Source organism: Bos indicus, chromosome 10, assembly GCF_029378745.1.
Source record: "Bos indicus isolate NIAB-ARS_2022 breed Sahiwal x Tharparkar chromosome 10, NIAB-ARS_B.indTharparkar_mat_pri_1.0, whole genome shotgun sequence".
NCBI classification, from domain to species: Eukaryota; Metazoa; Chordata; class Mammalia; order Artiodactyla; family Bovidae; genus Bos; species Bos indicus.
In genome coordinates this window covers 56,130,749-56,157,891 of record NC_091769.1, presented here as the reverse complement: position 1 = coordinate 56,157,891, position 27,143 = coordinate 56,130,749, and the positions used below count along the sequence as shown (strand labels likewise).

Here is a 27,143-nt window from a genome sequence, read left to right as displayed (position 1 = left end):
TGTTCATATTTTCTTGCAAAAAATGTGTTACTATATGTCTGTAAATATTAATGAGTGATAAAACCAGACTATCTTGAAACTAATGGAGAGATACTATGAACTCCTTTTGATCAAGAATCCAAACACTAGTGAACAATTAACTAATTTGTGACAATATCTTTAGAATAAGGATAGATTATAATAGATATTTATAGGTTATAATGCTATCAAACATTAATATATCTTATGTTTGCAATATTGTACAATAATGATATCATTATAATGACATGGAAGATACTCAAGGTTTCCCCTTAGTGCTTTCCACATTATGAAATATTAATTTATGCTTATTATGATTGAATTTCATTTAATACATTTTAATTATTTGAAATCAATAAGTAGATATGTTGGATGAATTGTCATTTTATATTTAGTTAAATAGCATAGTCTCAATGATGAGGGATGACTGGGTAATTAGACTCCTATTTATTTGATTTGAGAGATAGTAGAAATGACTTTGGAACATAAGTTAATTCCTTTATAGACTGATTATCAGCACTAAGGGAACTGTTATGTCCCAAGATCACAGACCTAGATCTCAACATATTATCTGCATGTGGAAAACAATCAGTCATAAAGAGAGATAAAAAAAAATTATTATTGTGGAAAAACCATCTATTTTCTCAAGAAAGCAATTCAAAGCCATTATCCTCCTGAAGGGAAAATAAAACATCAACTCGATGAATGAAAGACAGTACATTTTTCGTATTTCTGAGTACCAGCAGGCTTCTCTTAATTACACATTGCTTAGATCACAACTGAAATAAGTCTGTGGGTCCTGAAGACTCAGCAGGTAACTCAGGAAAAAGGTGGGGCAGGAGTGTCGCAGACAACAGGAGAAAGCCAAACTTGGGTTAAAACGTGTCCACACAATGCACATTTCAGAAACCCCAGGACAGCAAGGTGACCGTGTCTATGTTTCTTTTTCTTGCTGTGTGCCTTAGGCTGCCTGAGGGACAGCTCCTGTCCCTCTCTGATTGAGAGGTGTATATCCTGCCTCTTGAACTGCTGCCTTTGTCTTAAACTAGAAGGCAATGGCACCCCACTCCAGTACTCTTGCCTGGAAAATCCCACGGGCGGAGGAGCCTGGTAGGCTGCAGTCCATGGGGTCGCGAAGAGTTGGACATGACTGAGCGACTTCACTTTCACTTTTCACTTTCATGCATTGGAGGAGGAAATGGCAGCCCACTCCAGAATTCTTGCCTGGAGAATCCCAGGGACGGGGGAGCCTGGTGGACTGCCGTCTATGGGGTCGCACAGAGTCGGACACGACTGAAGTGACTTAGCAGCAGACAAACTACACAAAACTTGTAGTCTAGGGAATTCCTTCTGGGTTGATTACAGAGCTGTGAACAGGTTTTGCAGAAGTGAAACAAATTCAGTTTCAGACAAGAGGTGTCTGGGTGGTTTTACCATGTAGTGACCTGTGCAGAGAACAAAGGACTTGGCTTTCCCAGCACCTCTCTCCCTCACCATCAAGTTGGTTCTGAATTTCCAGTGCCTTTCTCTTCACAGGCTGGTGAGCTCCTTGAGGACAAGGCTGATGTCATTTTTATTCTTCCTGCAAAACTGGTAGAATGCTTACAGACATTAGTTGCAAAGGAAAGAAAGAACTAATAAATGGAAAGGGTTCAGATGGAGTATGAAAATAGCAGTTTTCTGTGTTTGAGATTATTAACAATAAAAGATAATGCTTAAAAGATTCTTTCTTGGTAGCTCATTTCAAAAAGAGGGGATGACATAGATTACGATTATTGATCAGAGAGAATATTCCAGGCAGTGAATGTTGTGGGTCAAGAGGAGATAACAAAGTCATAAATGGAGGAAAGCAAGCTGTTTTGTTGCTATTTAAGAAGCCTTTGGTCACTTTCGTAGGCTCTGCAGAAGGAATGTGCAAATGAATAAATAGAGGATCTGCCATCAAAAGCTCTTAGGTCTATTGGGGGAGGGAAAAGTAAATACAAATTATTATACAGAGAATGAATTAAGGGTAGGCTGCCAAAGTAGTGAATGTGAATGCGGGCTAAGCACAAACTACAAATGGAAGGAATGAATTATAAGACTCCCCATTGCAACAGTAATGGTCTGATGAGGAGGAAATGAAAGTACAGTCTATTCAAGCAAAGACGTAAAGAAATATCTTGGGAGAGAGTATACAGTAATGAGTTAGGGCTGTTGGGAGGTCTGAATTTCATGGAGTAGGCATTAAGGAGTCACTTTTTCGTGAAATAGGTTGGATAGAAAATACTGTTGTTTATTAAAATTGCTTGCTTAATTAATTCTCCTTGTTAATGTATTTATTATTATCAACTTATTAATAAATAATTTACTAATTCTGATTTTACAGAGGTCCTAGTGGCTCAGTAGTAAAGATTTCATGTGTCATTATAGCAGGTGCAGGAGACTTGGGTTTGATCTCTGGGTCGGGTGATTCCCCAGAGGAGGGCATGCAAACCACTCTAGTATTCTTGCCTGGAGAATCCCATGGACAGAGAAGCCTGGCAGACTAAAGTCCATGGGGTCGCAAAAAGTCAGACACCACTGAGCATGCAGGCAGGGGCTGTTTCTGTTTTGCCCACCATTGTGTCCCCAAACTTAGTGCAGATCACAACCATAGCTAGTGTCCAATAAAAATTTGTTGGGTGAATGAAGAAAGTGCTGTTATCTCCACATTATTGGTACTTTTAAAAATGTTGACTCCAAATTTGTAAATAGTTAGATTTCTTTTGAATATATCTTTTAGTTTTTAATCTGCATAGAGCACCATGCACCACCATGCAAGAACTGGTGTTATAAAGAATTGTCTTTTAAAGAAGAAGCCTAGAGCCATATTAGGGAGAGAAGATATAGGCAGGTACCATCTTGGTGAGAATAGAACATTAGAGGATATGTTGAGCTGTCCCTTTAATGTCAGCATATTGTTCAGTATTTTGGAGTCTGTTGAATAAGTACCTTGTCTCCAAACTGTGATCAGATATATCTCACCTGAACATTTTGGTTCAGTCTGCATTTATCAGTGAAGGCAAAGTTATACAACCTTAATTACAGTCTTGGGAAACTGTCAGCAAATTCCAATTAACAAGTATTGCTTAATTGTTAAAGAAAAATTAGGTAATCTTTCTTGGTTTTTGCCTGAAATAATATCCTGGTAAGAAATTCAGGGATATAAATACAAAAACAATAAATTAGTTAATCATTAGCCCAAACAATTCCTAAAGACACCAAGGCATGGCAGTAGTCTTAAATTAAAACTGTAACTCCTCATGCTTCCCCTGTTTTGCCGTTAAATCTATAGATTTCTTCTTTGCCAAACCTAGGATTTGTGCTTTGTTTATTATGGAATATAAAGCCTGTTTCTTTTTCTTTTTTTAACTGTTGAATACAAACACAACCCAAACACAAACTACAGGGAGAATTATTTCTTATGTTCAGAGGTCCCTTAATTTATATACCATATAGGTTTTTAAATTTTCTGCAAGTTAATATCAATGTTAAATTTTCTAGGGAGCTAGCTTTTTGTTTTCTGTAAAACTGTGCAAAGTACCTTTGTAAAGCACGTATCAATCCATTGACTTACTTGCTTTTTAAGTATTAAATTGCTTATATTGACACATAACTGGACATTTTTTTTTTTAAACAGTGACAGCATGGTCACTGTGTCCTCTGTTTTTAAAAGGAGCTGTCCCAGGTAAGAAGATGTAACACGGCAATGGCCCAGCATCTCTGATTTGGTGGAGATCTCCAGAATTATTACAATATGGAAATCAGGGGAAACATTGGGCTGAAGAGTCTAAGACCACATTCACGTTTCTTTCTGTGATTCTGACTGCTGTCCCTAAGCAGGGTTTTAAGGTAGGGATTATTTAATTGGGGAAGGACACATAAAGGAAGAACAGACCAGCTTGTCCAAAGGGCAAACAAATCATAACAAATATGAAGTCTCTCCACCTCCTCACCTTCACTCAATTCCCCTTCTGCCTTTCCTCCATTCTTTTCTTTAGGAAAAAAATGTTTTTCCATCTGTCTATTAAAGCATACCTATTTTGTTTCTCATTTCCTTACATGTTTGGCATGTTTAAAATTATCTTAAATAAGCAGATAATTATTTCATGAATCCACAGAATCATCTGTGAAAGAGAGACCAAGAATAAATAACGAATGATAGAGCTTTCAGGAGAACCCAACAAAAGATTACTGCTAAGTCACTTCAGTTGTGTCCGACTCTGTGTGACCCCAGAGACGGCAGGCCACCAGGCTCCCCCGTCCCTGGGATTCTCCAGGCAAGAACACTGGAGTGGGTTGCCATTTCCTTTTCCAATGCATGAAAGGGAAAAGTGAAAGTGAAGTCACTCAGTCGTATCCAACTCTTAGCGACCCCATGGACTGCAGCCTACCAGGCTCCTCCGCTCATGGGATTTTCCAGGCAAGAGTACTGGAGTGGGGTGCCATTGCCTTCTCCAAACAAAAGGTTAGGAAGATTAAATATAGAGCAAGAGGACAGGGACCACCAAGCCTTCTGCTGGCCAAAAAAGTGGTGACAGAACTCTAGCTTCAGTGAGATATTCAATATTTGTTTATAAAGGATTTATTGGAGGCCTACCTAAGTGTTATGTAATAAAATTTTAAATCTTTTATTTTTAAAATCTTTCAATAGTGATATATGCACATATCTTTCTTATTTCATACCCTCTTCCAAAAATTATGTTTTCTTCATAGTTTTCTTTTTATTGTGTAAATGATTCAAGTTGAACATGACCAATACACAAATATTTTAAAGGAAAAAATATTAGATGTGTTGGAAGTAGTAAATTATTTTCTATTTATTTGGTAAGATTTCAGGGCCATGATGTTTTATGTTTGAGAAACGAAAACAATATAACCTTTATCCTTCTACTCCAGGATGCTGATGCTTTGTTAGTCTAAAATTCTTCCAAATATCTAAGAAAAATAAATAATTTACATAGCATCAGTTTTTAACATCTGTAGTCATTAGATTCTTTCCTGAAAATTGTGGTAGGTCAGGTAAGACCTGAGTAATTGAATACTTGCAGGAGGCCTTGAGAAAATACAGCAGAAAAGGTAAACAAAGATGAGGCCAAGTAGCTGGTAACCGAATACATACACTTCACAAGCTTTGTATATGTCGGGCTAGGCTTTTCTGTGCCCCTCAGTTCCAAGGCTCAGACCAACTGACTGAGAACTTCATCAGCTGCTAGGAAATATTTGATTTAGAATAGTGTTCCATATTTGGACACAGCTGGGACTTGAAGAATCTGCCTTGGAGATGCAGTTTCTAATAAAGATCCATCAATAATTAATTCCTTAAATTCTGTACAATATATCAGTACAAGGCGTTTTCAGTAGAATATTTATTACATTTATATTTAGTGTATTCAGTAGTATATTTAAATAGACAATCAGGCAGTTTATTTTATTTTTTAAAATTTATTTATTTTAATTAGAGGCTAATTACTTTACAATATTGTATTGGTTTTGCCATACATCAACATGAATCCACCATGGGTGTACACGTGTTCCCAATCCTGAACCCCCCCTCCCACCTCCCTCCCTATACCATCCCTCTGGGTCATCCCAGTGCATCCCAGCCCCAAGCATCCTGTATCCTGCATCGAACCTGGACTGGTGATTCGTTTCTTATATGATATTATACATGTTTCAATGCCATTCTCCCAAATCATCCCCCTCCCCCCACAGAGTCCAAAAGACTGTTCTATACATCTTTGTCTCTTTTTTACTGTCTCACATACAGGGTTATCGTTACCATCTTTCTAAATTCCATATATATGCATAGTATACTGTATTGGTGTTTTTCTTTCTGGCTTACTTTACTCTGTATAATCAGCTCCAGTTTCATCTACCTCATTAGAACTGATTCAAATCAGGCAGTTTAAATTCAAATTATGTTTTCCGTAACAAAAGTATGTACTTTTTATAGTTTCCAGTTATCTATATAACAACGTGTTGCAACGTGAAAGCTTTGGCGTTTCCTATTTTGTACTCAAATGTAGGCACTACCACTTTTTAGACTTGTGGTGTTAGGCAGGATGCTGAATTGTGCCAGGCCATGGTTTTCTCCTCTCTATAGCAGGAATAGTTAATATATTTTTAGAGAATTGTTTCAATGATTTAGCATGGTACTTTTTAAAATACTCAACATAGCTCCTAGAACAGAGCAAGCAAATATAAAATGGCAACTGCAATACTATTATTGATATTTGCTACCTGTTACCTGTCTGTGCTACATATGATATTATATTGTGACAATAAACATATTTTGTAGACCTGGAGTCACTTAACCTGAAGATCACAACTAGGGCACATTCTGGGACAATGTGGAAATCTGTGAACTGATGTCTGTGTCAGTCCAGGAACTAAGGCCATTCCAGGGCTTGACTCTGGATTTGTTCCTTGATCCTGAAGTCATCACACTCTGACATCCATTATAGTCTGCCCTGTGTGTCACGCAAACACTCTTGCTTCATTTCTCAAGTTCACCATCTGGGATAGCTTGCTGATCTCTTTTCCTGTGGAAACTTACAAGAAAGTTATTGGAATGAGCTGGAGCCCTTGTAATTGCAATTGCTCTCAAGACCACAACATATTACCTTCCTCCTATATATAGCATTTTATATGTCTCCTACCTGATGGCTAGCACTTCTCCTGGTCTAGCTGTCATACCTCCTGTGGTGACCCAGATTACATCCCTGAGTGACCTGAGATCTCAGTCATTTTGCCATTCTTATCCATTCACCATCAAATCTGGCAGGTAATTGTGAAGATTTTCCTCAGTCGCTTATGGGTGCCAGATCTGTTCCTCCTTGTCCACATAGTGTAATTTCAGCCCTACGTTCTCCTAATGATCAGAGTCAATTCTTCCTGCCATAGGTTTAAGAGATGGAATGGAAACTGTATCTTAAAGCTTCTTAGTTCTTCACTGTGTCCCAGTAGTAGCAGGGCCCCCCTGGGAGTCAGATACTCTATAAGCAGGAGAAGCTAAGTTGTGGGGATGCAAAGTACAGATGTTCCATCTGAGACATTGAGAGAGGTAATAAGCAGGGACACTCCTTGGTTTCTAGACTGCTGTGTTCTATCTACTGGGGACACAATACCGTGTGATGGTCATGGATTTAGAATGTATACTACATTCTGCAGTACGGTATCCCATCCCATCAGGGTGTCATTTCTAAGTTTGCATTTCAAATGTGTTTTCAAAGGCTTTTATTATTGAAATTATTAATCTGGAAGTTTCTGGGTTTGGATGTGGTGTGTCATGGAACAACAGAGTCCTTGGTGAGGACCCTGCTGCTGCACAAACACTACTGTAAGGTAATACCCTTGATCAAAGATGAAATTATGTGTGTGGAAAAGGCACACTTATATCTGGAGTTGTGTTGATTCCAGTTAAACTGAAGCAGTGCCCTTCCCAGAGTAGAGGTTCAGTGTAATCAATTGCTACCAAGTGGCTGGTCGATCTTCTTGAAAGATGTTGTTGTTATTAGGTGCTCAGCATTGATCTCTGTTGCTGGTGTGTTGGGCATTCAGCAGCAGCAGTATCCTGCTCAGCCTTGATTAATAGGAGCCCAGGCTTTTGAATTCATATGTAATCTCTATTTCAGCCACAGCTGATCATCATTGTTTGCTTGGTTATTCATTGCTACTTCCATGGTGCATACTATCTGGTGGACCTTAACATGCAACACACTATATTTCACATTTTGAACTCTTTCTTTCAAACCATCCACATTTCTCCTCTATAGTCTCTTTGACTGTGATGTTCCAATTTTTCTTCTTGCAGGCTCCTGAGAAGTTAGGCAAGTGGTTCACCACTGTTCATGAGTCCATGTATATTTTTACCATGGGCCACTTCTCTTTGCATGCAAAGTGAATGATCAGGTAACTTACCCCAAATTCTACCCATTGGATAGTAGTGGTGAAAGTGGGCACCCTTGTCTTGTTCCTGACTTTAGGGGAAATGCTTTCAATTTTTCACCATTGAGGATAATGTTTGCTGTGGGTTTGTCACATATAGCTTTTATTATGTTGAGGTATGTTCCTTCTATTCCTGCTTTCTGAAGGGTTTTTATCATAAATGGATGTTGAATTTTGTCAAAGGCTTTCTCTGCATCTATTGAGATAATCATATGGCTTTTATTTTTCAATTTGTTAATGTGGTGTATTACATTGATTGATTTGTGGATATTGAAGAATCCTTGCATCCCTGGGATAAAGCCCACTTGGTCATGGTATATGATCTTTTTAATGTGTTGTTGGATTCTGATTGCTAGAATTTTGTTAAGGATTTTTGCATCTATGTTCATCAGTGATATTGGCCTGTAGTTTTCTTTTTTGATGGCATCTTTGTCAGGTTTTGGTATTAGGGTGATGGTGGCCTCATAGAATGAGTTTGGAAGTTTACCTTCCTCTGCAATTTTCTGGAAGAGTTTGAGTAGGATAGGTGTTAGCTCTTCTCTATATTTTTTGGTAGAATTCAGTGGTGAGGCCATTTGGACCTGGGCTTTTGTTTGCTGGAAGATTTCTGATTACAGTTTCAATTTCTGTGCTTGTGATGGGTCACTTAAGATTTTCTATTTCTTCCTGGTTCAGTTTTGGAAAGTTGTACTTTTCTAAGAATTTGTCCATTTCTTCCAAGTTGTCTATTTTATTGGCATATAACTGCTGATAGTAGTCTCTTATGATCTTTTGTATTTCTGTGTTGTCTGCTGTGATCTCTCCAAGTTGCAGGATATAAAATCAACACACAGAAATCCCTTGCATTCCTATACACTAATAATGAAAAAATAGAAAGAGAAATTAAGGAATCAATTCCATTCACCATTTCAATGAAAAGAATAAAATACTTAGGAATATATCTACCTAAAGAAACTAAAGACCTATATATAGATAACTATAAAACACTGGTGAAAGAAATCAAAGAGGACACTAATAGATGGAGAAATATACCATGTTCATGGATTGGAAGAATCAATATAGTGAAAATGAGTATACTACCCAAAGCAATCTATAGATTCAGTGCAATCCCTATCAAGCTACCAACAGTATTTTTCACAAAGCTAGAACAAATAATTTCACAATTTGTATGGAAATACAAAAAACCTCGAATAGCCAAAGCAATCTTGAGAAAGAAGATGGAACTGGAGGAATCAACCTGCCTGACTTCAGGCTCTACTACAAAGCCACAGTCATCAAGACAGTATGGTACTGGCACAAAGACAGAAATATAGATCAATGGAACAAAATAGAAAGCCCAGAAATAAACCCACACACCTATGGACATCTTATCTTTGACAAAGGAGGCAAGAATATACAATGGAGAAAAGACAATCTCTTTAACAAGTGGTGCTGGGAAAACTGGTCAACCACTTGTAAAAGAATAAAAGTAGAACACTTTCTAACACCATACACAAAAATAAACTCAAAATGGATTAAAGATCTAAACATAAGACCAGAAATAATAAAACTCCTAGAGGACAGCATAGGCAAAACACTCTCCAAAATAAATCACAGCAGGATCCTCTATGACCCACCTCCCAGAATATTGGAAATAAAAGCAAAAATAAACAAAAGGGACCTAATTAAACTTAAAAGCTTCTCCACAACAAAGGAAACTATAAGCAAGGTGAAAAGACAGCCTTCAGAATGAGAGAAAATAATAGCAAATGAAGCAACTGACAAACAACTAATCTCAAAAATATACAAGCAACTCCTGCAGCTCAATTCCAGAAAAATAAACAACCCAATCAAAAAATGGGCCAAAGAACTAAACAGACATTTCTCCAAAGAAGACATACAAATGGATAATAAACACATGAAAAGATGCTCAACACCACTCATTATCAGAGAAATGCAAATCAAAACCACAATGAGGTACCATTTCACGCCAGTGAGAATGGCTGCTATCCAAAAGTCTACAAGCAATAAATGCTGTAGAGGGTGTGGAGAAAAGGGAACCCTCTTACACTCTTGGTGGGAATGCAAACTAGTACAGCCACTATGGAGAACAGTGTGGAGAGTCCTTAAAAAACTGGAAATAGAACTGCCTTATGACCCAGGAATCCCACTGCTGGGCATACACACCAAGGAAACCAGAATTGAAAGAGACACGTGTACCCCAATGTTCATCGCAGCACTGTTTATAATAGCCAGGACATGGAAGCAACCTGGATGTCCATCAGCAGATGAATGGATAAGAAAGCAATGGTACATATACACAATGGAATATTACTCAGCCATTAAAAAGAATACATTTGAATCAGTTCTAATGAGGTGGATGAAACTGGAGCCAATTATACAGAGTGAAGTAAGCCAGAAAGAAAAACACCAATACAGTATACTAATGCATATATACAGAATTTAGAAAGATGGTAACGATAACCCTGTATGCGAGATAACAAAAGAGACACAGATGTATAGAACAGTCTTTTGGACTCTGTGGGAGAGGGTGAGGGAAGGATGATATGGGAGAATGGCATTGAAACGTATATAATATCATATAAGAAACGAATCACCAGTCCAGGTTTGATGCATGATACAGGATGCTTGGGGCTGGTGCACTGGGATGACCCAGAGGGATGGTACAGGGAGGGACATGGGAGGGGGCTGCAGGATGGGGAACACGTGTATAGCCGTGGCAGATTCATGTTGATGTATGGCAAAACCAATACAATATTGTAAAGTAATTAGCCTCCGATTAAAATAAATAAATTTATAATAAAAAAAAAGAAAAATGAAGTGACTTACTCAGGGACATGTTTTCTTTAGTAAGAAAATGACAAGGAAAAATTTTTCAAAATAAAAGTGACAATGACAGTCTGTGGTAAAAAAAAAATAATAATAAAAAAGTAAAGACTTTTAAAAAAGGTAAAAAAAATTAAATTCTACCCATTGGAAAGATTTTTCCCTCTCTGATGTCTTTCAGTGCTATATTGAGTGGGATGGTGTACCAACCGTCCATTTTCATGGAATACCCACATGTTGAGATACCCACACATTAGATAACCTGTCCATGCACTAAGGAAGGCTGCTTCAGTAGCAATCCAGTCTTCCCTATCTAACTTTATATACATCCACATTGAGCTAGTACTCACAGAATCCAGTTCATACGTACTCTGTCAGTTCCTATATGCTCCTATTGGTGCATATATGTTGCTGAGGTTCTTCCGTTCCTTCAACACATAGTCTTTTTCCTCCCTTTACAGGCTCTTTTGTTTAGCTGGCTTATGTTGTTTCTTTTTCCTAGTTATTGGTCTGGGGGTCCATGGGAATGCTTTTGGTAGGTCTTGTCAGAGGGTGCACACATTTTCTTGCACGTTTTCAAGCAAGAGTGGAGCACTAGCTTCTGACAGGGGAGAGCCACTTTTTGTCAGAGGATTCAGGGAAATCTGAGGATTAAAGAGCTTCCAGTGAATTAACCCAGATGTCCCCAGTCCCACTTTTTTTCACATGACTCACAGTCCCATTTGTTTTCTCAATTAAGGCCCCAATCTTGGCACAGGCAACCTGTCTAAATTGAGAGTTAAACCTTCTCTGGAGCTCTGCCACACTTATGATCAATTCCTGGGTCTGATGCTCAACTTTTTCTGCATCTGCTGCAAGAGGTGAGAATTTCTTTATCTAATGACATAGATGTCTGCTGTTGTTACCTCTAGTTTTAAATTGGTAGCATCACTTTAAGCCTTTCAATGTCTTTTCTCCATTGCATTAAGAGGCTTCAGTAGCTATTCCATTCCATGGCTCTAATCACTTTCTCTCCCAACCTCTAATACCTCAATGTAGTACATGCAAGTTCTTTCCTTCCAGTGGTATTCACACATTGGTCCCCCACTAAAAGTGAATGTGTTAACAATTGTTCTGTTACAGTATACCACAGGCCATCAGTTTTTGACATGGCATCAGTGATTGGGTCCTCGTTGCCAGTCCAACAGAGAGGATTTAGATAAAAGATCTCATTTTAGAGTCACTTCCTCAGTGCTCCCTTGATAACAACTTTCTTAAGTCAGGTTTCCTGGGAAACACATTATGAAACAGAGATATATGTGCAGAGCTTCTTTTGGAAGAAGCTGAGCCATAATGTATTTGCAACAGAGACCTCAGCCAATCCTAGGCCTCTGATACTAGGATGGCCCCTGTGTTAAAGCAAGAGGGCTAGGCATTTGGGAACCCCCATCAATGAGTCATTGCATGTGGGCTGACCCAGAGAAGGGAGAATAACCCCTTGGCCTCCGCCATTCTCAGAGAGTGACTCAGCTATGTGCCTTTGTCAACTGCATGAATGAATGACTTTGTCTTGGAGCAGATGTTTGTGTGGCACACCACAGCTATGCCATACAGAATCTTTCCTTTAATGCTGAGAGAGGACTTGGATGGGAGGTTGGAATGCAAATGTTATGGTCTCAGTTACTTTGATTTTAATATCAAGGAACAGTAAGCACTCTGGGAAACCCCTTCTATGTCCTTCTTTCTTCTATGACACAGAAGTTTACTCAGAAGGCTTTCACACTACTAATTTTATTTAAATTATTTTAGATAATATTTTTAAATGTATTAAAAATTAGCAGATTGTGGTTCCTGAGTGTCAAAGATTGTCTCTCTAATTTTCTTTCTGGCTGTTATCAAGTCCTAAGTGAAGGGTCCAGACTGAGTTAGTGGGCCAGGTAAACACAGGATACAACCAGAGACTGAATCTTAGTGTAATTTTATGGGAGGCAGGAAAGCTTACCATCATTTGTGAGCAGGGGCTTTTGAAAACTTGAATTTGGAGAGGCATTGTATATTGTTATGTCTGTGGTTATTTGAGATACAAAAAAAAAAATTTGTATTTCCTTTGTAATTTCTTCCTATTTTCTTATTTCAATTACACCAGCACCTAGGCTTGCCATAGTTCAAGTTACCAACTGCTTCTTGGGTGAGGATTTATTCCCAGATGCTCTTTGAGGTAAGAGCTGGCTGATGCTAAGCATGTTTTAAACTAAAGAGACTTTCCATGTATAATTTAGTATTCCATAATACAAAATATAAGAAACTTTTAAAGTACTGAACTTATGTTAAATCCTTTATTGGGACCATATATTGCCAATCATTATATGGAATGTGCTCTATTTTTGCCAAAAAAGTTGAAATATGTCTTGCTCTTAGGTAGTTTAAAATAATTTCTTTATAGATTTGCTTTAAAAGTACCCTGTGATATAGGAAAAGGATGAAATTTCAGCTGTATTTATGAGACACTAATTTTAACTTTACTTTTAAGTGCCACACCCATTTTGCTTCCATGCTCTAAAGCGTAAATAATTGACTTTCACCCAAGAGTTAAAATCAAATCAAGTTCCACTGAATGAGGAGAATTGCATTGGACCTAACACTCTCAAAGGGGAAGGGAGGGAGGATATTAATTATGTAAGCATCGAAGTTTTGGTCTGTTGGCACATTGGACAGCATTCATTAAAATTTTAAATTCTGTTTTACTACAGAATAAGGACACATCTAGAGTTATGTATAATCAGCGAGGTGAGAAGAACAGCTGAGAAGTCTTATCAGTAGTTAAGTGCAAAAGTCTGTGGTGAGGATTATGCAAACATGTGTTTATATATGTCCTTTAATGTGTAGAGTACAGTGACGAGAAATTTTACTACCTCCATGGAAATATTTAATTTTTTGTGGATTTTTGTTTTCTAAAAAAGGTAATGACCTCAAGTGAACATGCATGAAGGCCTGAACCAAGGCAGTTAAGTCCTGGAATGAAAGGCGGCCTGGCAAATGAGAGAAATAGTCAAGTTTAGGACCATAAAATTTAGAACCAGGTAGAAGTTTGGAGCAAGTAAATAGAGGGATTAAAGCTGAACCTAGAGTTCTAGTCCGCATACCTAAGAGAATGCTGGTTTTGCTAATTAGTATTGTATGAGAAATTTAAAGAACTTTGTATTTCATGAATGAATACAAATTTGAATATATTGACTATTGAATTCAAATACTGAATGGGAGATGTTAATAGTTATTCAGACCAAACTGAATGGAATTAGCAAATAGGAATTAATGCAAAGATGAGAAGCTAGGTGCAGACATACTGATTTGGTTAGAGAAAGTTAGAGAAAAAAGAATAAAAGAAATCTGAAAAGAGGATGAGAGGCCAGCAAAGGACCTGGTTAGGGCCTCTTGGTAAGGAAGGACACTGACACTTACCTCTGCTGGTGTCTCATCATCCCTTAGACAAAATTCACTGGCCCTAGACCCAGGCCTAGAGAATAATCAGAAACAGGATCTGCTTTTTCTGTGGCCCTGTGGTCTCTTATTTCTGCTTTTGACACCCTGTGTTCATGCTTTTCTTTTTCTGAAAGTATGTTTTCACTGCTCAGTTTTCCCAAAGATCAAAAGTTGATTGCTCAGGTCACAACATTGTCACTTTCTTGTTGAAATGCCTGAAAGGATCTGACAAAATCTCCATGTTCCAACTCCCAGTTCCCAAGATATAAAAACTAATTGGCCCAGTTTCCATCATGTAACCACTCTGGCCAAAATACCACATCCAGAGAGAGGCTGTGTTGTCATGGAGGTGTAGAGAATGACGAAAGAAAGGCTGAGTGGTTATTGGTTTCAGATGCAGCAGATAAGTTAGGGAATATTAACATTTGGTACAAATGTGCCCAATTAAAGAGAAATTTTAGTAGAGTTCTGAGGCTGAAATTGGGACAGCAGGAGGTTGAAGTAACTGACTTCAACTGAAGTGACTGAAGTGACTGACTCATGAGGAAGTAAAGATCAGAACTCCTGAGTTAGGTGAAAGGTGCAGTAGCCTGAGGGGGTAACAACACTGAAGGAAAGCTGAAGTCTCTTTTGTATGTTTTTTATTTACAATCGGGTAGGATATAAACATGCTTATTGCTTAGGTTGAATAAACCCAGTAAAGAGAAAGAGAATTAAGATAGAAGCCAGGGAAGAGATAATTGCTGGAGCATGATTCTAGAGGTGGTGAGAGATGATGCAATCAGGAGCACAGGAGGAGATATGACCTTTGGAAAGAAGACATTCTCACATCCACAAGATGTGCAGTGAACATACAATGCTGAAATTAATCTCTCTCTGAATACTTATTGTAGTTGTTCCAATTGGGTGACATTAAACCTGTGGATAACTTCAGTCTGCCTTCAGTCAAGGAGGCATCTGTGTCTGCTAGATTTCCAAGCAGATACGAGAATCGAGGTCTGGCCTTTGTGATGAGACTGGATGTCAAAGAACCTTTTCTTCCCTAAACAGGATGTCTTTCTGTTTATACATTTATGTCTTTGAGTATACAACCCAACTGCCTTTTTCAGCATTGCACGCTCTAACTGGGGAAACTAAAAAAATGCTAATTTTCATACTGAAATCAATTAAACAGGTTTTCACCATTCCAGGAAATTGACTCTCAAGTGTAATTTCCATCATCAAAGTACCTGCTATATTTTTTCCTAGAATGAGATTTGTAAGCAGTAAAATACACAGATTTCAGGTTTATAATTTGGACTTCCCAGGTGGCGCTAGTAGTACAGTGGTATAGAATCTGCCTGTGATGCAGGAGATGCAGGAGACACATGTTCAATCCTTGAGTGGGAAGATCCCCTGGAATAGGAAATGGCAACCTGCTCCAGTATTCTTGCCCGGAAAATTCCATGGGCAGAGGAGCCTGGCAGGCTACAGTCTATGGGGCTGCAAAGAGTCAGACATGAATGAGCAACAAAACACACACACACATACAAAAAAATGAACATACGTACTATCCCAAGTAAGATACAGAACATTTCCATCACCCCAAAGGTTTTATTATGTCACTTTCAAGTCAATTCCCATGCTTCACAGGCAACAACTTTTCAGATTTATGTTATCATAGATTAGTCTTGCTTTGAACTTTATATGAATGGAATCAGAGAGCATTTACTGTTTTGTGTCTGCCTTCCTTGCCCATCATGTTTTAAGATTTGTATGTAATAGTGGTTCATTTTTTATTGTTGTTTAGTGCTCCATTGTTTCAATATACTATAATTTGTATATACTTTCTCCTCCTGATGGACATTTTCCCACCTTTTTGCCATTATTAATAAGGCTGCACAGAAATTCTTATACAAGTTAGTTTGAAAAAATATGTCTTAATTTCTCCTGCATAAATACTTAGGAATGTAATTGCTAGACCTTAGTATAAGTGTCAGTTTAAGTCTACCAGAAACTACCAGATAGTTCTTAAAGTGATTATATTCTTTAACATTATCTTCTTTAATGCATACAAATTCTAGTTACTTTTCATCTTCTCTTGAATTTGGTATGTAACCAGTCTTTTAAAATTTTATCCATTCTCATCTGTATGAAATGAAATGGTATCTCATTTTTGGTTTTTAATTTGCATTTCCTGATATTTAATGTTATAGAACACATTCCCTTACCCCTATTGGCCAGCTTTCTTGCCTGGAAAATCCCATGGACAGAAGAACCTAGTGGGCTACAGTCCATAGGGTCGCAAAGAGTCGGACACACAGCAACTTAACATGCACGCATACATTGACCAGTTAGAAATCAGTATGAAATCATCACTGATTACTAACCCTTTGTGTTGCTTTGAAGGATATGCTCTTGCCATTATAGATCAAAAGCAATAAAATGAGCAAAATAAGCTAGCAAGTGCATAATCATCTATAAAGAATACTTTGTGAACAGATATTTAATTGAGACACTCAAGGTTCAGAGCTCTTTAGATTTCATTAATTAGACATGTGGCCATCTAATCAATGTACCAATTTGCCAGCAATACTCATAATTTCTTGTTATAGATATATTCAATGTAATTTTAGCATGAGGCATATTTGTGGTTGAAATATTAAAGCAACTCTTGTAGAAATACAATAATATATAATAAATTTGAACCTTGCTTTTATAGAATGTGTAATAATTACTTCAGCCAGGAGGGTATTAAATTTGTATTAAGAACAGGATAAATCCATTTCCCTGCCACCGTACTAACATTTAGGTCAAATTCTGTTTATGGTTGAACAGATTAGTAATAGTTCATCAAATATTGGTACATTTTTTATTGCTTTTTTCCCAATAAAAATTAAACAACTATTAAATGTTGGGTACCCTCATACATTCCATTAGGGAAGATAGATGCAAAAATGAGAGGTTATATTACCTCATGCTATTGCAATAATACATGTAACACAGTGTAGTGTAGTGTATCAGTGGTGTTCATGTGAGCCCATGACACAGATGAAGGGGCACATTAATTCCTACCTGGGTCATCAGAGAGACTTCTGCAGAGTGGTACTGCTTGACCTGGATCTAGAATCCAACTTGCCAAGTAGGGAATTTAAGTTACTCTGGCTGGCTTCATGAGTTTTGGCTTAAAGAACATTTTGTTGGAGTAAGGGAGGGAATGATAAGGAAGAAAGTGGATATTAATGAAACCAGACACTATGCCCCACCAAGAAATGTGACAGATGTGTTCACTCTCATTATCACATCATCGCACATATCTTGCAAACACCCCTAGGACATAGATAGTATAATTCCTGGTTTATATGCAAGGAATGTGAAATCTCTGTGGTCCCAATCCCAGTTTCAGAAATGTTAAAATATGTTTGTCTTAAAATCAATAAAATACTATAAAATCATTATTATGAGTTTTTATCCACTCCTTTAGAGTATGTAACATTTTAAAAGAAATAATTTTAAACTATATATAACACAACACATTTTTATCTTCCTCACAAGGCCTCAGAGTTGGTATGATTCTTACCCTCTGCTGAAAAACATTGGGCAGTTTGCTCTAGTCTGCTGCTGCTGCTGCTAAGTCGCTTCAGTCGTGTCCAACTCTATGCGACCCCATAGACGGCAGCCCACCAGGCTTCCCCGCCCCTCGGATTCTCCAGGCAAGAACACTGGAGTGGATTGCCATTTCCTTCTCCAATGCATGAAAGTGAAAAGTGAAAGTGAAGTCACTCAGTCGTGTCCGACTCTTAGTGACTCCATGGACTGCAGCCTACCAGGCTCCTCTGTCCATGGATTCTCCAGGCAAGAGTACTGGAGTGGGGTGCCATTGCCTTCTCCATTGCTCTAGTCTAAATGGGTGCAAAAGAGGAGCCGTGTTACATTAGGACTCTCTTTTCTGTCTTATAGTCAGGAAGGGCATGGGGATAGAAGAAAGATCTGATCAGATCACAAGCTTATTGTTATGTATTAAAAACATAAATAATATCTAACATTTTTGAGTACTTCTGTGGTTCCAGGCACTCCTCTCATGATCTCTCATTTAATCCTTACAGCAATATGAAGGAGTTGGTACTGTTATTATCTCATTTGTCAGACGAGGAAACTTAGGAACAGAGAAGTTAAGCAGTTTGCTCACTGTATACAGAGAGCCAGGATTCACAGTAGACCACTTGGTCTGGCTTAAGCCTCCAACCCATGCCCCTCCCCTAATGTAACAAATAGTATATGTTGGAGCTCACCTGGGCACCAAATGGAATATGCCTTGTATTCACCAAAGATGGAAGTGCTCCCTGATAGAACCGTGGTCATCTTATTTGAACTGTGTGCTGTGTATGGTTTGGGAGCCACACTTATATTTAAATTCTACTCCCATCACTTGAGTAAGTCATAAGTTACTTACTTAGGGTCTCTGAGTCTCAGTTTTCTTGCTTTTAGAATGTGTGTGCTTAGTTGCTCAGTTGTGTCCGACTCTTTGCTACCCCATGGACTGCAGCCCACCAGGCTCCTCTGTCCATGGGGATTCTCTAGGCAAGAACACTGGAGTGGGTTGCCATGTCCTCCTCCAGGGGGATCTTCCTAACCTAGGGATTAAACCCAGGTCTTCTGCAATGCAGGCAGATTCTTTACTGACTGAACCACCAGGGAAGCCCGTTTTTAGAATAAGAATAATATTTTACCTTATGAGGATTTAAGGATTAATCATTTTAAAATATTGAAGACAGAGTAATCATTTTCTATTAGGATGAAAACAGCAAAAAAGTGCTTGGGAAGCTCAGGCAGGGGCACGTAATTTGCTCTTACAGGGACTTGGGCCCCTGCCTTATCACAGGTCACTAGGCTGGTAGTGTGTCTCCAAGCAACCTAATAGGACAGAGACATGGGAAACATTAGAATTAGTGGCAACTTTTGCTCCAGGATGCTGTTTTTCCTCAGTCACCTTCCTTTATACAGCTTATGTGATAGTAAGAATTCCAATACATGATGAAAGTGCTCATGATATTTTCTTACAGAAAGCTCTCTTAATATCAAAAGACTTTCTAGCTCCAGAAAATTACTGATGTTGACCATAGAGAATCAAGGTCAAAGTCAAATCACTTAAAGATGGATTTATTATTATTTTTTTTTTTAATTTTATTTTATTTTTAAACTTTACATAATTGTATTAGTTTTGCTAAATATCAAAATGAATCCGCCACAGGCATACATGTGATTGCTGCTTCTGAGAATGTTGCCATGGTAGGAAGATGCCAAATCCTTGGATGGATTGCCTTAGAAGAAGGCAGTGCAGCACAGGCAGGCAAAGCAGTGAAGCTGGGGCAGGAGACCTGTATTTTTGCTCCAGCTCTGCTGTTTGAACTCAGGCAAGGGTTTTGACCCTTTTAGGTTTTCATTTCATGTTGTGCACAATTTGAGGATGAGTGCGGTTTGAACTGTACTCTCCAAGCCCCGGTACCTGTAGAGGGTCTGTATGGGCAGTAGCTAGTGTGGAAGCAGCAGGTAAAGTGAGCCTCCAGCACCGCTTCTTTAATTCAACCAAAGAGGCTCGGCTTTGATCAGTTATATTCATTGAATTTCTATGTCTGCTTTAGTTGGGGAAAATAGAGGTGGTGGTGGAATCTGAGGATAAAATCCAGGTAAACTAAAGCAATATGTCTCTGAAATGACATCATTCTAAGTTGCTCATTGGTAGCCAGTGTACCTGTGCTCTGCCTACTGTCCACATCAGTGGGCAGAAGTTACGAAGACTGGGGAAAAAAAAAAGTTGCAAAGACTTACTCTCCAGAGGAGTGTCTGTAGCTGGGAACAGGGCCAGGCCATGGCCAAGACAGTCAGTGGGCCAGGCTTATTCAAGGCTGCCTAGTGGCTCATATCTGCCCTTTTCTACCTCTTATCTCCTTTTGATGGGAAATTCTCCCCAATCTCATGCTTTTCTGTGTTCTCTCTGTTTTTCCCTCCTGCTCTTGAGGAATGTATTCATAAATCTTTTATACCAAGACACAAAGTGACTTACATGCCTTAAAACGTAAGAGCCCCTTGGTGAGATTTGCATTTCAACAAAGACCAAATCTAAAATAAAAGTGACATAGCTTCTTGAGGCAGGAATTCTTCAAATGTATTACATAGGTGACCACTTTTTTCCTTAGGGTTGGTTCTCACGGGAAGTAGATCTTAGTATTTATGAGAAAGGACTCTGAAGCCAGTCAGTGTGGGTTGCATTTCTACCTGTGTCACTTCCCAGCTGTGTGTCCTTGGGTCAGTTACTTGGGTTCTCAGTTTCTTCATCTGTAAAATGGGGATCAATAACATTACCCACTGCAGATATTATAAACAAACTTTAATGTAGTAATCTCTACAAAGGAGTCGACAGAATATGGCATTTAATAAGCATTTTGAAAATGGAAAAAACATGTACAAGAGTATTTGATAAATAGTTTAGAAGAATAATGAAAGACTAAAGATCATGATTCAGAATATATGAAAAAGAGAAGATAAAGAAACTATTATGAAAACAATTAGTTCTTGATGTCTTTCTGAAGCCAGATTAGCTAGAGGACCAGAATAATACAGATGGTCTGCTGCTGCTGCTGCTTCTGCTGCTGTGTTGCTTCAGTCGTGTCTGACTCTGTGTGACCCCATAGACGGCAGCCCACCAGGCTCCCCCATCCCTGGGATTCTCCAGGCAAGAACACTGGAGTGGGTTGCCATTTCCTTCTCCAATGCATGAAAGTGAAAGTGAAAGTAGGAAGTCACTCAGTCATGTCCGACTTTCAGCGACCCCTTAGACTGCAGCCTACCAGGCTTCTCTGTCCATGGGATTTTCCAGGCAAGAGTACTGGAGTGGGGTGCCATTGCCTTCTCCGACAGATGATCTTACTTACAAAGCAAAATTAGAGACACAGATGTAGAGAACAAACATATGGATACTAAAAGGGAAAGGGGGAAGGTGGGATGAATTGAGAGACTGAGATTGAGAAACATACACTATTGTTACTACGTATAAAATAGATCGGAGAAGGCAATGGCAACCCACTGCAGTACTCTTGCCTGGAAAATCCCATGGACGGAGGAGCCTGGTAGATTGCAGTCCATGGGGTCGCTAGGAGTTGGACATGACTGTATAACTTTCAAGTAGACAACCTGAGTGACTTCACTTTCACTTTTCACTTTCATACATTGGAGAAGGAAATGGCAACCCACTCCAGTGTTTTGGCCTGGAGAATCCCAGGGATGGAGAAGCCTGGTAGGCTGCAGTCCATGGGATCGCACAGAGTCGGACACGACTGAAGTGACTTAGCAGCATAAAATAGATAGCTGAGAACCAAGTATATAGCACAGGGAACTCTTCTCAATTCTCTGTGGTCACCTAAAGGGGAAGGAAATCCAAAAACAGGGATACATGTATACATAAAGCTGATTTCACTTTCCTGTATTGCAGAAACTAACACAACATTACACAGCAACTGTACTCCAATAAAAAGAGAGAGACAATGGAGGAATAAACTAGTGTATCTATGGCACCATGAAGAAGCCTGGAGTAGAGGGTATGAAATAATCTGTACCCAGAGAATAAGAGGGAAAGCTATATTTAAGGAAAATAAGATGGAAATTAGTTCAAGGGATGGTTTGGAGTATTAGATATTACTTTAGGAGGCCAGTAAGCTATCATAATATTAAATGTCTGGAGTAAGGAGAATGTACATTATAGTGAAGGGAACAAGTTTGGAGTCTTGAGACCCAGGCAATACTTTGGCATCTATGAGACTCACCATCCATACCCATACACTGTGGATAATATCCTTATATGGTCATCAAGAAGATTATGAGTTGATACACACAAAAGTATTTTGTAGATTCCAAAGTGCTTATAGAATGATTGGTACTAGATGTCATTGTGGACTTCTAACCCAAAGTAGCAGCAATGGAGGTGAGTAAAAAATTGTAGATGGGCTATTGTTTGATTAAAAAAAAAAACTCATAAAATACCTTATTAGCTAGAATAAAGAGGATATGAATCATTTGGCATTCATTCTTGGAGAAATGGGTTTTTCTGTTTATTAAAAAGGATTTATTAGCTTCAGATAAACCTCTTGATCACTTTCTAGTTTGCTCATTTTTGTTGAAAACATTTTCTATGTATTGGTTTCTTGTTTGTATCTTAACTGGAGAAGGAAATGGCAATCCACTCCAGTACTCTTTCCTGGAGAAGCCCATGGATGGAGGAGCCTGGTGGTCTACAGTCCATGGGTCGCAAAGAGTCAGACACGACTGAGTGACTTCCCTTCCCTTTGTATCTTAACATAAGACACAAAAATAAATAGTTCTCAGGGACATCATTTCACATGCATTATTGTATTTCAGCAATTTTCATTGTCATAGTCAGTCATGTGACCATAAATTACATATACATATATATATATATATACACAAAATTATTTTACTCCCTCATATAAAAAAGATACATATGATGGTTCTATTTTTAGCTTTTTAAGGCATCTCCATATTGTTCTCCGTAGTGGCTATATCAATTTATTAATCCATTACTACCAACAGTGCAAAAAGTTTCCCTTTTTCCCACACCCTCTCCAGCATTTATTGTTTGTAGATTTTTTGATGGCCATTCTGACTGGTGTGAAGTGTTACTTCTTTATCGTTTTGATCTGCATTTCTCTAAGGAACAGTTAGAACTGGACATGGAACAACAGACTGGTTCCAAATAGGAAAAGGAGTACGTCAAGGCTGTATGTTGTCACCCTGCTTATTTAACTTACATGCAGAGTACATCATGAGAAACGCTGGGCTGGAAGAAGCACAAGCTAGAATCAAGATTGCTGGGAGAAATATCAGATATGCAGATGACACCACCATTATGGCAGAAAGTGAAGAGGAACTAAAAAGCCTCTTGATGAAAGTGAAAGAGGAGAGTGAAAAAGTTGGCTTAAAGTTCAACATTCAGAAAATGAAGATCATGGCATCTGGTCCCATCACTTCATGGCAAATAGATGGGGAAACAGTGGAAACAGTGTCAGACTTTATTTTGGGGGGCTCCATAATCACTGCAGATGGTGATTGCAGCTATGAAATTAAAAGACACTTACTCTTTGGAAGGAAAGTTATGACCAACCTAGATAGCATCTTAAAAAGCAGAGACCTTACTTTGCCAACAAAGGTCTGTCTAGTCAAGGCAATGGTTTTTCCAGTGTTCATGTATGGATGTGAGAGTTGGACTGTGAAGAGAGCTGAGGGCCGAAGAATTGATGCTTTTGAACTGTGGTGTTGGAGAAGACTCTTGAGAGTCCCTTGGACTGCAAAGAGATCCAACCAGTCCATTCTAAAGGAGATCAATCCTGGGTGTTCATTGGAAAGAATGATGCTAAAGATGAAACTCCAATACTTTGGCCACCTCATGCAAAGAATTGACTCATTGGAAAAGACTCTGATGCTGGGAGGGATTGGGGGCAGAAGGAGAAGGGGACGACAGAGGATGAGATGGCTGGATGGCATCACCGACTCAAAGGACATGAGTTTGAGTGAACTCCGGGAGTTGGTGATGGACAGGGAGGCCTGGTGTGCTGCTATTCATGGGGTCGCAAAGAGTTGGACATGACTGAGCGACTGAACTGAACTGCACTGAATGATTAGTGATGTTGAGCATCTTTTCATGTGCCTCCTGGTCATCTGTATCCCTTCTTTGGCACAGGAAGCTCAGCTCAGTGCTCTGTGGTGACCTAGATGGGTGAGATGGGGAGCAGGGAAGTCCAGGAGGGAGGGGATATATGTGTATGTGCAGCTGATTCACTTCATTGTGCAGCAGAAACTAACACAACATTGTAAAGCAACTATACGCCAATCTAAAAAATAAAAACAACAAAAATGAAAGATATATAAGACAGGTATAAAATCCAATAAAGACTTTCTAAGGGAGGTTTTTTAAAACCTGATCTTTTTATTTTCTCATCACCTGCCTTGTCCCAGCTACATGCTGTTCCCTCCCATCAGCTCCCTGTGGCTAATGGTGTGACTAGCTTTCCCTTCCAGCTCCAGCTACCCTGGCTTGTTACTTTGCCGTGCTTTAAGGGTCCTGCTCATTGAGTTGTGTGGTCAGCACACAGGTCAGAGCTACTTTCCACTGGGCCTTCTGGCTCAGATGACCTGCCCTTGCACGTGGTTAGGTTTTGCTCTGTCTCTGCAACAGCCCTTCTTCCTTCCCACCTCATAGGAAGTATCTTCCAGCCAGCTGTTTTTCAAATCACCAAGAATTTACTGTTGAACAGATATTTGGTGACCTGTGTTCATATATTTCTCTTTGACTTATTCTTGGAAAATGTCTTTTAAACCAGCAGTCAGATAGTACAGGATATTTACTGTTGAGGTGCTGTAATGAGAAACAGAGGTTTTCTTGCTCTCTTCTGGTGGGGGATTAATGATCATCCTAACAGGGTCCTGAGTGCTTAACACAAAATCAATGCCAACAAAGGAGCAGTGAAGAGATTTCCCTATTGGGCTGGTAGCAGGGATTAAGCAGGTAGTAATAAACACAAGGTCAGAAACTCAAGTGGCAAGCCATGAGGTTCCTAGGCCAAAGGTGGGGATTCAGTTCAGAGTCAGGGACTGAGAGAGAAGAGTCATGCTGAAATACAGGGCAGAACTTGGGGAGGCAACCTGGTAGGGCCTCTTTCTCAGATCATCCTCTTTCTCTTCTCTCCCTTGCAAGTTAGCATTCAGATACCCAGGTCACCTATTTTATTGCATTTGATAAGGAACTTAGAATTGTTTATTGATCTGAAAAGACTTTAACTTAATTTTGGTAATGATTTAGTAATAAATTGCTGACTGTTCAAAGGTTCACTAGCTCTTTTAGCCCACAAGGACACCTACTGTTGAGGTCATACTAAATAGCTTTTTTACAAAATGGACTTGTTAACACACTGGCAACAAATATTTTAATCCCCATCAGACCATAATATTCAATTTGGAGTTGATACATTCTCAGTCCAAATCTGGGGCCTGGAGTCAAGACTGTGTTGCTTATTAATTGCATGTACTAAGTCAAGTTTCCTTGAAAACTCTAAACCTCAGCTTCCTTTTCTGGAAAATAATAATACTAATTTCACCCAATTATTATGGGATTAAAATGAAGTGAGGCAAATTTTAAAAAATTATATACACAGTGCTTGGAACATAATAAGTAATAATTAAATATTACTACTAAGTGTCTCATAACATGTCTCATAACATAGTCTAGCATTTTAATCTCTCTCAAAGATTTCCTGCCAAAAACTTTACATCATACCCCCAAACATCATTACTGAAAATAATGTGCATGCATACTAAGCCTCTTCAGTCATGACTGACTCTGTGCAACTCTATGGACTGTAGCCCACCAGGATCCTCTGTCCATGGGATTCTCCAGGCAAGAATACTTGAGTGAGTTGCCTTTTTCTCTTCCAGGGTATCTTCCCAACAGAGGGGTCAAACCTGCATCTCTTATCTCTCCTGCACTGGCAGGCAGGTTCTTTACCAGTAGCACCACCTGTAAGATTAATTAATTAAAGGGCTTCCCAGGTGGTGATAGTGGTAAGAAACCTGCCTGCCAATACAGGAGCCTCAGGAGACAGTTCAATCACTGGGTCAGAAAGATTCCCTGCAGGAGGGTTGCATGGCAACCCACTCTAATATTCTTGCCTGGAGAATGCCTTGGACAGAGGAATCTGGCAGGCTACAGTGTATAGGGTTGCACAGAGTCAGACATGACCGAAGTGACTTAGCATGCACACATGTATGTAATTAAAGTAATACAACTGGAAGGTAAATATGAGATTCTGAATTCAAGTAGTTAAGCATCATATGATGCATATGATGATAGACTGGTCTCCCCGCCCCTCCTCAACCCCTTCTCCTCCCACATATCTTTTACTGATATTGATTTTGTCCTGATCTGGGCTACTAACAATTTTTTTTAAATAGAACTTTAGAGAAGAGAGTAGATCTGTGGGTTTGTATATGGTGCATTTTAGGACTTGTGTCCATTACCACTGGTAACATTCACTTTGTATGCAGCTGATAGCTTCATTGATCCCAGGTCTAAGGACCAAGATATCTTTTTGCTTCAGTTGTTTTTCATAAAGCTCTGGTGGAAGGTATTGAGAGAGAGGATAACATGGTGCTGCTCACTAGCTGTGTAATTTTGGTTGTCTCTTAATCTCTTTGAACCTCTTGTTTCCTCATCTATAAAATGGACATAATAATGTCTTCTTCAGAGAGTTTCTGTGAGGATTATTTGGGATTGTTTAAGTATCTTGAGGGCTTCCCTGGAAGCTCAGATGGCAAAGAATCTGCTTGCAATGCAGGAGACCCAGGTTTGATCCCTGGGTTGGGAAGATCCCCTGGAGAAAAGAATAGCAACCCACTGCCAGTATTCTTACCTGGAGAATTCCATAGACAGACTATAGCCTGGTGAACTACAGTCCATGTGGTCTCAAAGAGTTGGACATGAATGAGCAACTAATACACACACAAGTTTCTAAAACACAAAGGTGCTCATTAATGTTAGCTTCCTGCTGTATCCTGCCCACTTGCTTGAAGGAAGTTCTGCAGGTGATATTTGAGACTCACCAGCCTCGTTAGGGGCTTCCCAGGTGGCTCAGTGATAAAGAATCTGTCTGCAATACAGGAGATGTGAGATGGATTTCTGGGTCAAGAAGATCCCCTGGAGAAGGAAATGGCAACCCACTCCAGTGTTCTTGCCTGGGAAATCTCATGGACAGAGGAGCCTAGCGGGTTACAGTTCATGGGGTTGCACAAAGCATTAAAAGTGACTTAGCAACAAAACAACAACC

General features: G+C 39.1%; 1 protein-coding gene across 2 annotated transcripts in view; it reads left to right on the top strand.

The window, feature by feature from the left end:
• The window catches only part of UNC13C (unc-13 homolog C), a 723,080-nt gene that overhangs the window by 11,115 nt on the left and 684,822 nt on the right, over positions 1 to 27,143 (top strand). Inside the window, exons 2-3 of one of the 2 annotated variants that reach the window (XM_070797523.1) lie at positions 11,555 to 11,675; positions 12,941 to 13,012. The exons of the other annotated variant lie outside the window; for it this stretch is intronic. The gene's annotated coding sequence lies outside the window, so the exon portion shown is untranslated. The remainder of the gene's footprint in view (positions 1 to 11,554; positions 11,676 to 12,940; positions 13,013 to 27,143) is intronic. 2 annotated transcript variants of the gene reach the window in all.